The following is a 14137-nucleotide window of genomic DNA, read 5'->3' as shown; positions in this document are numbered from 1 at the left end:
ATACATATGAAAATTTCCTTCAGTTACCTCTACTGATCAAAATTTGACCTATCCTTCAAAATCCAGATCAAGATGCCTTCATGTATAGCATTGACAGAAGTGAGATCTCTTTCCTCTAAATTTATTATCCATCTCATCTACATGACACTTACAAACTGCTATTTGTTTTCTCTTCTTTCCCCTATTAGTTTCAAAAGTTTTAAGCAAGAACTTTGTCTAATAAATGACACATTTTTATATTCCATCACGTTTTAAGCAAGAACTTTGTCTAATAAATGACACATTTTTATATTCCATCACCCATCATAGTGTATTGTACATATTTGGAGCTTATTCATACTTCTTGAATGCATGGATTTTTGTTGCTTTTGTACAAAGGTGATTTCTCATCATAGATGACACTGCTTATGAGGAAACTCCCTTTACCAATGGAGATAAGCCTCTGGTTTGAAACTTATACTCTGAGAGGATTACCTACGGCACTGAAATATTTAGTAACTTGTTCCATGTCAATATATAAAGTCAATATATGTCAGAAATAGAAATTCAACTCCTAAATGAGCTCTTTATACAATTATTCCAGGCTCCCTCTCAAATGGATGATTTATCATTGACAAAAGGTAGCCCCAGATTCATTCCATCAAAGATCACAACTAAAGAACAAATTACAGAGACAAAAATTATATTTGGGTCATAGGGATAGGGGCAGCTAGAAAGGCGATAACTACTGGACCTAGAATCAGGAAGACTCATTTTAATGTATTAAAAACTGACCTCAAACACAAAAACTGTTTGACCCTGGACAGATCACTTAACTGTTTGCCTCGTATTTTTCATCTGTAAAAAGAACTAGGGAAGGAAATGGTAAATCACTCCAGTATTTTTGCTGAGAAAACCCCAAATGGAGTCATGAAGAATCAGATATGACTGAAAATGACTGACAAGAATAAAAAGGTAGGAAAAGTTGCCAAAATGAGCCAATTCTTGGCCTGACAATTCTTCCCCCAGCATCATGCCTCCCTACCATGTAATATTTTCTCTATTAAGGAATACATGAGATATTCACTAGTGAGATAGTAAGATATCTCACAATATTGAACCAAAGTGCAAATAATATGTGTCTGGTGATTTCAGAGGTGGTGAAAAAGATAAACTTGGAATACAAGGTTTTGCAAAGGTGAATGCTGAAAATTATCTGTGCAAGTATTTGGGAAAATGGAATACTATTAAATTTTTTTTAATGTTTTAAAGAATATGTGCCTGGGACATGACATATAATTAATAAATGCTTTTGATTGATTGATTAATTGGCCATAACAAAATATATTGTAAAAACTGAGTGATGCAGTCATTGTAAACTTTCCTCATACTACTGAACCAATAGATCCTATTGGCAGAATTAGATATGCATTTACTATCAACCCAAGAACTTCTTTTTAAAAAATTAACCACTTTTCAAACATTTTATATGCAGGTAACTAGGTGGCTCAATGAGTAGAGCATTGAGTCTAGATTCAGAAAAAAAATGAAATTAAATCTTATCTCAGTCATTTACTAGCTGTGTGACCCCTGGGTAAACCACTTACTCTCTGTTTGCTTTAATCCACCAGAGAAAGAAATGATAAACTATTCCAGTATTTTTACTAAGAAAATCCCATGGATGTTACAGTGCATGAGGTCATAAAGAGTTGGATATACCTGAACAATAATAACACTTTATAAAAAATCTCTGTTTAAGGGGTCACTTTGCAGTAACAGCTTTTTTTTTTTAAACTATTTTTTAAATAGTATATTTAGCATTTATTTTCATCTTGTAAGGATTAATTTCAATTTCACAGTATTAAATAGAGAAGGGGGTATTTATCAAGCACTTGTAAGTATTGAGGTCACATTTCAAGAAATATAATGGAAGTTACAAATCTTCAATATTCTTTGGTCTGGGAGGGGTAATACAGTGGGAAATTGAAACAAACTATGTAAATGGTGATATATTAAATTGAATTTTAACTCTAATGAGAATTATATTAACTAATACTAAAACTATGCCAAATAAGGGAGTGGTCAGGGTAAGGTGGGGCTAATAAGGGAACCCTAGGGACTTTTGGCCAGGAGACCTGATTGTCCAGGATTCAAAGTGCTAAAGTTAACACCCATATGCTGAATCCCCTCGCATACACCAGCATCCTGTTCAAGAAGGAAAGGGTTCATTATGTAAGTTAATGAAGATTTTTAAGTCCCCAGTGACCTCCTCGTTCAATCCAGAATTAGCTCTGTACTAAATTTGTTCTTCAGAAAAAGGCACACCCATTTCCTAATTATGCAACCCAATACCAGTATACCTTGACTTTGAATGAAAGAGTCTTTTTAAATCCAATTTAAGTCCAGCCACAAGCCCAATTTTAATGTACCGTATCAAATTCTGTGGCCTGATATAGCTAGCCCCCAAACCTATTCACAAGAGTGTAGATCTTATGTATTGCATCTGTTTTTGATTCCTCCCTTGGATGTTTGCAAGAGAGGCACTTTGGACAGCTCTGTTAGAGTTGTATATTTATTTAGCAGCCTAGGGGTATCAATGGATTAACCTCTGTGGAAGATTAAGCAGTTTTTGTCTCTACCACACACCAAGATGAAGGAAATGAATTCAAGCACTGAGTTCTGCTTGCATTCACTGCTCTGTTATTATAAAACTGTCTGATTGGTAAATGTAAGATAGACAATTTAGGAGCCTGCTTTCATCATTCATCCAATCATAAGGGAAGCCTCATTAGTGTGGGGGATGAACAGACCTCAGATATGGTCTAAATGCTGACTCTTAAGTGTATTCAAAATAAGGAACTATATAGTCTTGAGTGAATTTGGGAATGAGTGAATAGAATCCTCCAAGTTTTAATAATTCAATTTATCTTTTGGTGCTATTTCCAACTCTAAGGACTTAGCAAAGTCTTCCTTTCTAATATTTTGAAGACGGAAAAACCAAAAATTTTCAAGTATATGTGCACAATATAGATTCACCTAAGTTACTTACCTGTGTGATTTCCTGTTGCCCTTTTCCACCTACATATCAGCTCTTATAGGCTCCTTTTATTCCTCTTGTGAATTTTTTATGGCTGGTTTCATCTCTGTACTTGTACTAGAATCAACCTTTTCGTTTTATATCTCTTTCGTTTAGAGCTTGCTCAGCAATCACTGACTACTGGGATAGCTCAGGTAGCAGCTAAACTGCTAGGCCAGGTTGCATTCCTCTTATATCAAAGTGTTTTGTGAGCTCTTAAGAGCAAGAATTTTACTTCCTTTCCAAAAAGAGTTCATTACCCCTCTTTTATTAAACAAACTATATTTAGAGCATTCATTATCATCATCAATTCACTTTTCTTTAAAGTCATTAAAGTACAATGGATGGAGTGGCTGGACAACAAAAACAGACATTTACAGTATGCAAAATGTGGTAGGTACATGAACCTACTTGATTCTCACAAAAATCTCTATGGTAGATTATAGATGAGGAAACTGCAGCTCAAAAAGATAAAATGATCTGTCTAATGTCAGACTCAAATGGTCTGAGAGCATTTGAACTCAGTTCTTCAAAGTACACTGCTCATAGGGCTCTGCTCCTTCGGCAAATTCAATAGATAATTCTGTAGTGTCTCAAAAGAGTCAATGTGAAGCGGGTTGTGGTCCCTTTAAGAAACTAGTCCTTTTAGATTGATTTATTCCTTTCTGATTCCCAGCCCCTCCTAACTGATGCATTATCAATTCAAGAAGCTAGGACATTTGATTCACAAATCCTGGTCAAAAGCACCCCTTTGAATTCCAATAGGAGATCCCAGCCCCCACCCTGAGCCAACTTGAGACTCCACCCACAGGCCCCTTTAGCTAAATCTCTCATTATAAAAGATAACTAGAGAACTTGTGTAGCATATTATTCAATACTTTGATTACCAGAGGGACAAAAGGTCCAGCCTCTATTTATTTTCACTTACTTCACAGGGTGATTGTAAGGACTGCAGATGCTGTTGCATATATTTTAAGAGTCTAGTGCAACTAAATTATGAAGATAGTTTAGGGGGAAAAAAAATGGCTCTCTCCAATCAAAAGAGAACATCGTGATTTCTCCTTGGCTGTTTATGATGAAAAAGGAAAAACCCAGGATCCAATTATATCATGAGAGCTTATCTATCTCCCAAACTGAACAGTTTTATTTGATTGAACAACCAAATAAAAGAAGGTTTGGGGTTTTTTGTTCAAATATGTCTTCTAAACCATCACATATTTCATGGCTAAAGGAATAAGTATTTCTTTGATGAATGATGGCAGCATGAAAAAATCAAAAGTAGAATACCCATTCTTAGAAATTCAGAAGTGGAATCCAACTCCAAAGATGAACAGTAAGGTGCTAGTTGATGGTAATTTTGAAAAAGTTATCTAAATTAGGAAAGGATTCTATTATTCTCTTACAAGTAACCTCAAATCATTAACTATTAAGAGAAATGCAAAATAAAGTCACTTTGATCATCTATATCACACTGATGAGTTTGGCAAAGATGATAAAAAGGAAAACTTTAATTATACGAAAAGTTATATGAAAACAGGAATGTTAATATACTATAGGAAAAAGTCCAGACATTTTGGAAAGTTTTATGTCACTATGCCTTAAAATTTATTAAACAATAATAGTACCACAAGATTTATACCCAAAAGAGATTAAAGAATGTACAAATATATTTATGACAATTTTTTGTTGTGTTAAAGAAATAAAAATTAAGGGAGTACCCTTTTTACAAGCATTTTTTTCTATTGGAAAAGGGAATAATTATGGGGAGAAAGTAGATTTTTAATTGAAAAAAGCATGATTTTAGAAAGAAATAACCTGAAACACAACAAGAAGGCTAACCCCAATAAGAGAAAGGTATCATCATGAGAATCTCAGTGTGTGAATATCAAGAAATATGTTTCTATTATTTAGAAGTTAAACAAATCTATAAAAATGCTTTGCAATATTTACATCTCATACCTCCTAGCAAAATAAGGTCAAAATGGGTACATGATTTATACATAAAAGTTGCTATCATAAGCAGATTGGGAAAGGGAAGGATTTATGGCCAAAGAAGAACTGGAAAACACTATAAAATGCAAAATTAATAATTTTGATTATATTAAATTTAAAAGATTTTACACAAAAAAAAAAGGCAGCCAAGATTAGAAGGGAAGCAGAAAACTGGGGGTGGGGGGAGAATTTACAGCCAGTGTTTCTGATAAAGGTCTCATTTCTAAAATATATAAAGAACTAACTCAACTTTATAATACAAGTCATTCCCCAATTGATAGTTAAAGGATATGAATAGACAACTTTCAGATGAAGAATTAAAACCATCCATAGTCATATGAAACAATGTTCTAAATCACTATTGATTAGAACAATGGAAATCAAAGCAAAACTGAGGTACTTCCTTATACCTCTCAGATTGGCTAAAATGACAGGAAAAGTTAATGATAACTACTGGAGAGAAAGTGGGAAAATTGGGACATAAATGCATTGTTAGTGGAGTTGTGAACTGATCCAACCATTCTGAAAAGCAATTTGGTACTATGCCCAATGGGTTATAAAGCCTTGCAAACCTTCTGATAGACATTGCCACTATTGTTCTGTATTCCAAAGAAATCATAAAAAAGGGGAAAGGACCCACATGTGCAAAAATGTAACAATTATTTTTGTGGTGGCAAGAAATTGGAAAAGAAATTAGAGAATGGCTGAATAAGTTATGGTATATGAGAGTGATGTAGCATTATTGTTCTATTTTTTAAAAAAAATGAACAGGTTGATTTTAGAAAGGCCTGGAAAGATTTACATGAACTAATGATGAGTGAAACAAGCAAAACCAGGAAAACTTTGTACACAGCATGAGCAGGATTGTGCAACTATGAGAGACTTGGTTCTTCTCAGCAGTTCTGTGATCCAAGGCAATCCCAATAAATTTTGGATGAAAAATGCCATCTGTATCCAGAGAGAAAATTATGGAGACTGCATGTAAATCAGCACCTACTATTTTCACCTTTTTCTTCCTCATGATTTTCTCTTTTGGTTCTGATTTTTCTCTCCCAAATTGATTCATATAGAAATATATAAAAATGAATGTACATGTGTAACCAAAAAAAAAAATTTTAAGTGTAACTGAAAAAATAAATAATAATAATTTTAAAATAAAAACAAATGCTTTGCACATGTAACAAATGAAACAAAAAATAAATAATGACAAAGATCTTATGCAAGCCACATATTCTGCTTTTTTGGAGACAGTTATTTATCCTGTCCCTTTCCACCACATTTTCTCACATCTACACTCTTACTCTTCCTGTATCTGAGTACTGCTTAGGACACTTTCTCCCGTTTACTATTGATGAGCTGGAGATTCCCCTGCAAGACTAAAAATATTAGTTTAACTCCATGAGGTAAACTAGTTATTCTTCTAGAAAAAGCAACTGACCTTATCCCTTCCAGGGTTTAAAAAAATAAACTTTTCTAGTTACTAAGAACAACAACAAAGTGTTAGATAAGCATTTAAGAGGCTTCGACCCATTACTTGCTTTGCTCCAAATTGTTTTCTATATTTGATTTGTGTGTTAAAATTGTTGTGAAAATCAAAAACTATGATGTATATAAATCATTTGGGGAACTTCCAATAACTTTATAAATATGAAATTAATATATTGTCATTATGATAATTACATTGTCATTATATTTTACTATGATTAATCTCATTCTTCTAAATGTTTTTAATGTAGTTCAGATAGAACAAGTCCTGGAACAAGTAACTATCCCATTATTACTCTTTCAGTTTTAACATTCCATGGATTATTGATCAGGTGGATATAAAAATTGCAATTAGCAATTTAATAAAAATGTTGGGAATGAAATATTTGATATATATATTCATTGAAAATATGAAAACATCAAAACAAGTCTAGAGGCAGACAATACAACAGATACTTCTACCCCACAACTTTCTCACACTATATCACTCCTTCCCAAGTACGTTTTTCACCTTGAAAGATACTCCACCTTTTGACCTCTTCCTATTATTTTGAGTTCTACCTAGAACCTCTGTTTCAAGGAACTTCTCTCTCCCAGTGATGTTTACTCCATCCCTGTCTAAACTTTATTCCTGGCTTTTTTTACTTCTTTCTCCACCATGTCGTCACTCAAATATCTTCTTCCTCCCCCAGTTGTCCCAAACTTCCTTTTGTGTGTCATCTTTTCCATTAGACTATAAGCTCCTGGAAATTAGAAACTCTCTTTTTTTGCTTATATTTATATGTGAAGTTCTTAGCTGAAACATAGTGAGCTCTTACTAAATGTGTGTTGATTTGATGTAGAGTTATCTTGTATTCACATTTTTTTTTAATTTTTTAAATTAGATCTCTATAGTTTGAAAACTTTTCATTACACATAGGTTGGTGATTATTGCTCTGTGAGAGGGTTATGTCTATTAAATAGCCAGGTGGTTCTGGGCAAGTTTTGTCTGATGATAATCTAGTGTGTCAGATTATTATCTGAATTCTCAGTAACATACTGAGATCTGTATTTGTTTTATAGGCGTGTCTTCTGTTAGTTTATGAAAGTTCATGAGTTGCTGATATCTCCCTCTAACTACCCGTATCAAGTTATGCTTTCCTAGATATTTGATAAATGCTAAATTTTTTGCAATTTGCATAAGTATGTTGCATAGTTTCTACCATTTCTTTGAATAATTTGCATTTCTCATTAATTACATACAGGCTTCTCAACAATCTTTGTGCAACTGTGGATACAATGATCTGATCCTGAAATATTATGGTAATTACCTCCTTTTCATATATAAATCCAGATTATTCAGTCATTTGTTTAATTTTTCTTTGTCTATATATTCTGCTTGAGTTCATATGTGGCCTATAGAGTGCCGCATTGATTTTGGCTATGATGTCAAGTGAGATTTATTAATAAACTATTTCCTATCCTATGCAACTAGGATAAGAAAGTTTCCACAAAATGGACAATATTTTCCTAGGATCATAAATTCAGAACTGGAGGGAATTTTGTAAGTAATCTAGTCTAATACTATTACTTTAAAAATGAAGAATCTGGAATTGAGAGAGAGAAAGTATTTTTTACAAGATCCTACAGTCAATACAGCAAATTTCTGGGGTGAGAAAAAAGATACCAAATGTATATTTATTTAATGTGCTACACTTTTAGAAAGGAATACATTTTCTGTAGTAGATGAGGCAGAAGGAAAAGGATATTATAGAGACTTATAAAGTTGTCTTATGATTCACTTTAGAAACATATTCTAACTCACAAAGTATCTTAAAGGAAAGTTATTAGACATGACTGCAATTTCAAAGAGTCACATTTGGTACCACTCTTGTGCTATGATAAGACTAGAAGTTTCCCACATTTTATACAATTTTATGTGACTAAGAGAAAATCTCTTCTTTTTAATGTACTGACTTTGATCTGAATGTTAAAAAAAAAAAATCCCATTGGACCAGATTCTAATGTAATTCCACAGAAAAAATTCCCATTGAGGCCAAATGAATTTCAGTCTAACTCTAAAGCAATTAAAGCTTATCAAAGGAATTATCCTATAGAGTTATTCTGGGAATGAACCAGGCCCAATGGAACTAATGCAAGCAGATCAGGGCCTTTGTGGCATCTCTAGGAATTTTCTTCTTGAGTTTTGTTCAATAGTTAAAGCTCTACAGGATTCCAGAGGGGAACTTGTGTGTTGAAAGAACTCAGCTTGACGAGATTCATTCCATCTTCAGCAATAGAAACACAATCACCTCATTTCCAAATGAGCAATCACATATAAATTAGAAGAGTTAAAGTAGATTTTTTTTAAATCCTTATATTGTAAGCTTAAACTTAGGTCAGAAGGAGAGCTCTAAAGAGTAATTTCTTTTTTTTTCTTAAAGAAGTTGGCACTCAAACAATGTTTGAAGGGTCACATCTGATAACCTCACTACCTTCCTTATCCAGTGTAGCAAATTCTGACTGTATGCACAAAATAACACAGGAAACTACTTTAAACAAAGGAAGAGAACATAGGAAAAGGAAATAACGCTCTCTGTGTGCGTATTTTTATGAGTGACATTACATCACTTTCCCTGTCACACCTCATATTTTTCACAATGTGGTACAATTCAAGATATATATTTTATTTATATGTTTATATAGAATAAATAGCATTCACATTCCATAAGGTCAATATTGGATATACTACAACTATCCATAAAGTGGTATAAAATGGAGAAAGGGGAGAGAAATACACATTTTCTAGTCTTCTATAGATACATATGGTGATTTGTGGGAATAAACAATTTTTAAACAATAATAGTTGGAATAACAAGTTCTAACTAATATTTCAATAATGTTTTTTTTTTCATTCCTAGAATACAGTATAAGGCTCTTTCATCATGCATGATCTGAAAAGCATATAGTTGAAAGAATATAATTTTTTATGATATTCAATAGAGACAATCAAACTTATTTTTATACTGCTAAAACAAAATGAATATTCCATGAAATAAAAGATAAAGTTCTCAGGGATAACTTGGAGGCCATTTACTCATTGTAGTAATAAACCATATTAATCATCAACTCAATTATCACTACCTTTTTCCTAGAAGAGAAATAAAAGTACAGACATTATTAAGAAAAATACTGATAAAATAAAAGTTGTCTCCTATAGATTTTCATTTTGAGAAATATTTTTAATTGGAAGTCCAAGCCTAGGACTAATAAGCAGAAAAAAAATCATATGTGATGTTTAATTTTAATAAAAATAATCTTACTAATACAGAAGAAACCCAAGATTTGATGTGTTTTGTTTGCAAATATAGTAATATGTCAATTACCAAATAAATTTGAGGACATTCCATTATAATGAATGTCAAACACATTTTTAAGATAAAAATCTTAAATCATGCAAAACAAAATTGTCCATATTAACAACTATATAACAAAAATACCTCAGCGCATGCAAAGCATTTGTCATTTTCATTTGAATATAAACATGGCACATCTTAGGTAAAATTGTAAACTCTTCAATGTTAGTTTCTCTTTTAGAATGTGAGTTCCCCCACATTTTTTTTCACTGAGTTGGCCCCTTCTACATTAGTCATCTAATGCTATCCTGCTTACTTTACCCTAACATTACATTAAAACATGGAAGGATTTGATCTTTAAATTTTTTGGCTGACAAGTCTTAAATGAAACTTTATGCCAAAAAAATTACTTTGAAAGTGACATACCTGAAAATGACATCTGCTTTTATAAGAGTTTCTGGCATCGTCAAGAAGAGTGGGAGAAAATGGCAGAGGGAAGAGAGTATAACTGAACTCATACTAGATTTATTTGGCTAGCATGAAAGTGAATTATGTTAATTATTTTACAAATATGTTTGTGTTTGGAGTGGAGGCAAAAGGAATGAATGGGAAGGGCTTCCAAAAGGTATAATCCATAACCTCCTCTTCCCAGCACAGCAAACTCATCTTAGTTGAATGTAAGCTCTTTTGTAAGCAACTTTGATTTTACTACATTCCCCAGAGAATAGCACAATATTTTGCACAGTACAGATAATTAACAGGAGTTTGTTGGGTTGTTAAATTAGCTCAACACTAGGAGCTGTTGTGAGTGAACAGAGCCATTTCTCTTTGCCATTATCACTTCCAGAAAATGAAAGCTGCATACCCTTCACAGTGGTTTACTGACAAGGTGAAGATCCCTTCAGATCTTCTTCCCATGGCCACTTTCATGTTTGCACATAGCTCTGACCCTTTATTTTCCAACACACACACACACATGCATGTGTGCACAGACATCTCACACCATACCACTCACCTAATCTCAACTCAATCCTCAGCTCTAAGAATTATAGATAGATATTTTATTATTTCTGGAATATTTACCATCATCTTAATAATTTTCTTGTTTGTACCATAATACCCTTGTATCACATCCTAAAAAGTATCAATTTTTAAAAAACTAAATCTGTAATTTTTTTAGTATAGAGAGCTCTAGATCAGGTGTTCCTTGTACCAGTGCAAATCAATACCTTCTCTGTAACATAAATCTTAAAGACTTAAATTTAAGCCTACTTGTCAGTTAACAGACATTTATGAAATACTAAGTATCAGGCATTTGTGCTAAGTGCTGGGGATTTCATGAGAGACAAAAATAAAACAAAACAAAATTCAAAAATCTATTCACATTCTGGAGAAACTCACAGTCTAAGGGGTGAGACTGGAAATAATATACAAATAACTATATACAAACAAGGTTTATGTTGGATAAATTAAAATAATCACAGAAAGTAAGCATTAAAATTTAGGAGGACCAAGAAAAGCTCTCTGTAAAAGGTAAAGCTGGAATGAGGCCAGATCAGCTAGTAGGAAGAGGGTAGTGTCATAATATAGCAAAATACATAGAGGGGAGTAATATGTAAAAAGACTATAAAGATAAAAATGGGTGAGATAGTGAAGGATTTGGGATTTGTACAAGATAACAAAATGAATATGTGTCAGAAATATGAATTGAGCTAGTACTCCTAACTGTTGAGCCAATGCTCTCTTTGCTATACCATGTTACCCATCAAAATGCATTCTTACATCTCTATTAGAATTTCTATTTTTAGTTTTGATATTTTGAACAAAGATATATTGCTTTGGAATTTATTCTATTTATTAATCCATAACATTCTATGTATAAGGGTACAAAAATTATCCAATGTCATTTTGTGCCATAAATGCACACTAGAGCAGGATAATGCTACTATAACTCTGTTTTAATTTTACTAATTTTAACTGCTGTTTAGTAAAATTGTAAATTGTTAAATTTGTTAACTATTTAAAACTGCTGTGTTCTGCCATATGGGGACTTGCCTATGTTCCATGCAAACTGGAAATATGAGTATACTTATTTTAAAACTGAAACTAATTGATAGAAGTATAAAATCCTAGAAACAGAGCAATAATAACTAAACAAGTACCTTATTAATTTTCCACTTTAATTTATGGAAATGAACATACACTTATAAATAGTATGTCCAGTATTATCTATAAAGTACTCCTAGAATCTAAGTACATTTTTTAAAATTCTCTTTCATATTCTGTCTGGTCTTTTTTTATCTATTTATCTGCTTATTCCCAAAAATTATATAGCATCTCAATCTCAAGTAGATTCCATCTTCTTAAAATATAAGAAATATTTACACGTGTATATTCTATCAGATTGATTGTTGCCAAAAAATTTTCCATAGGCCATATGTACAAAGCTAACATTCTCATGTGTATACTCTCCAGGTACTTTTAGTAGAGAGGTATAGAAATGGTGAGAGAAAACTACACATAATCTTTTTCAATACCATGCTTTTATACCTCATTTTGAAATTATATGCTTTTCTTGATTGAAATATTAATTTTATTATCATGAATTATACCATCTACTGAGTGAGTAGAATTTTCAGTTACAGTCAGGAAATGAATTATTAATGTTTGGGGTCAATTTTTTCCAACTGTCTACAAAACTGATACATGCTACATGTTCACATTTACAACAAACCAGAAAAACAAGTATTTTTCAACTTACACACAACTATAAAACGCTGAGAAGGAAAAAAGGAATATTTAGAGAATATTAACAGTAGTAACTTGAGAATATAAAATGGTTCTTTTCAACATATAGCCATTTCTAAAATTTCACTGGATTGTACGGACAGAGTAACTGGCCCAGCTGTCTATCAAAGTGGAATTAGATGAAGGCAGACAATGCAGGCTTTGTTAATAAACTGAAGCAGCGCCTCCACGTTTTCCATTTCTTATCCGAGTGCACTGAGGGACCATTGTCTCCTCCTCCCTGCAAAAAGAATAGGACAATTATATTATAGAAATTCCTCCACAGCAGGTTTGAAAGTCTGTTTATATCCGAATAGGAAGACAGTAAAAATAAAAAGCAGAAGCTTCATGACAGGAAAAGATAGAAATTTCAAAAAGTCCTTGATAGTCAGACATTATAGCTATAATTACACATACCTAATCCAACAGAAATGTATTTACATGTAAGATGATTCATTGGAATTTTTATGGCTGTCAACCATGGCTCAGAACTGCAACTCTAGACTTATATGGATCCGATATAATACAAAAGACTCTTCAATAAAAACTCAGTAAGGGCTCAGTCCCTACCAAAGGCACAGACACTGAAAACATTTTAACTTAACTTGTTTCCAGTTCTCCACTGGGAGACTCTTTAGTTCCCCTGAAAACATTAGGCTAATAATAAGCATTTAAGCATAAAATAGTTTATTATATGGCATTCAAAGAACAGAAAAAACTTTCATTCAAACCTATAAATTATAATCCATCTTTCTAATTATCACTTTTCTTTTCCCCACTCTGCCTAGAGATTCAGTCATAGTTCTCCCAAAACTTATGTTATTGGCAAATGAAGTCCCTACAGCATGGGTAAGAATAAAGACCTTAATTAAGAGTAATGTTTGTACTTCACCACTCACCATCCTCCCTAAAAAATCTGCTCTCACCTTTGCTTCCACCTCTGCTACCATTAGGCTGGCTCCTGACTAACATCATCATCTCTTAGGATAGTTTCATAGTAATCACACTAATTCAACCCAGAATCTACTTTGACTTTGCTTGCCAATTTTCAGTTCTGCTGCTACTGGCTTCCATATGTACTGACCATATAAGGAGAAAGAGCCTTTTCTTCCCCTTTCACATGTCCCAACCCTCTTCATACCTCTCAGCATTCACATATTCATTTACACTGAAATCGAATATCTAACATCATTATTTTTCTTATTTTTGCATTTTCATTTTTAATTATATCATAGAATCTCTAAATCAGAATCCAAATCAACATCTATTCCCAACCACAACTGAATAAAAGTCTCCATAACACATCATTAATAAATAATCTTTCAGTCTCTATTTGAAGTCTTCCAATGATAGGTAATTCACTGCTTCCAAAGCCACTTTTTAACAACTCTAGTCATTATTTTGTATTTCTTTACATAGAGTTAAAACTCTACCTCTGTGATTTCTACCTATTTTTCCTAATTCTTGGTCCAAGAAAAAAAAA

General features: G+C 32.7%; 1 protein-coding gene across 1 annotated transcript in view; it reads right to left on the bottom strand.

Annotated features, from left to right (window-relative positions):
- Window positions 1-9177: 9177 nt before the first annotated feature.
- The window catches only part of CA8 (carbonic anhydrase 8), a 156343-nt gene continuing 151383 nt past the window's right edge, over window positions 9178-14137 (bottom strand). Inside the window, exon 9 of the mRNA XM_051970151.1 lies at window positions 9178-12895. The gene's annotated coding sequence lies outside the window, so the exon portion shown is untranslated. The remainder of the gene's footprint in view (window positions 12896-14137) is intronic.

The sequence above is a fragment of the Antechinus flavipes genome, chromosome 1 (genome assembly GCF_016432865.1).
Source record: "Antechinus flavipes isolate AdamAnt ecotype Samford, QLD, Australia chromosome 1, AdamAnt_v2, whole genome shotgun sequence".
Lineage (NCBI taxonomy): Eukaryota > Metazoa > Chordata > Mammalia > Dasyuromorphia > Dasyuridae > Antechinus > Antechinus flavipes.
Note: the sequence above shows the minus strand (reverse complement) of the source record. Positions and strands in the feature narration are given on the sequence as shown.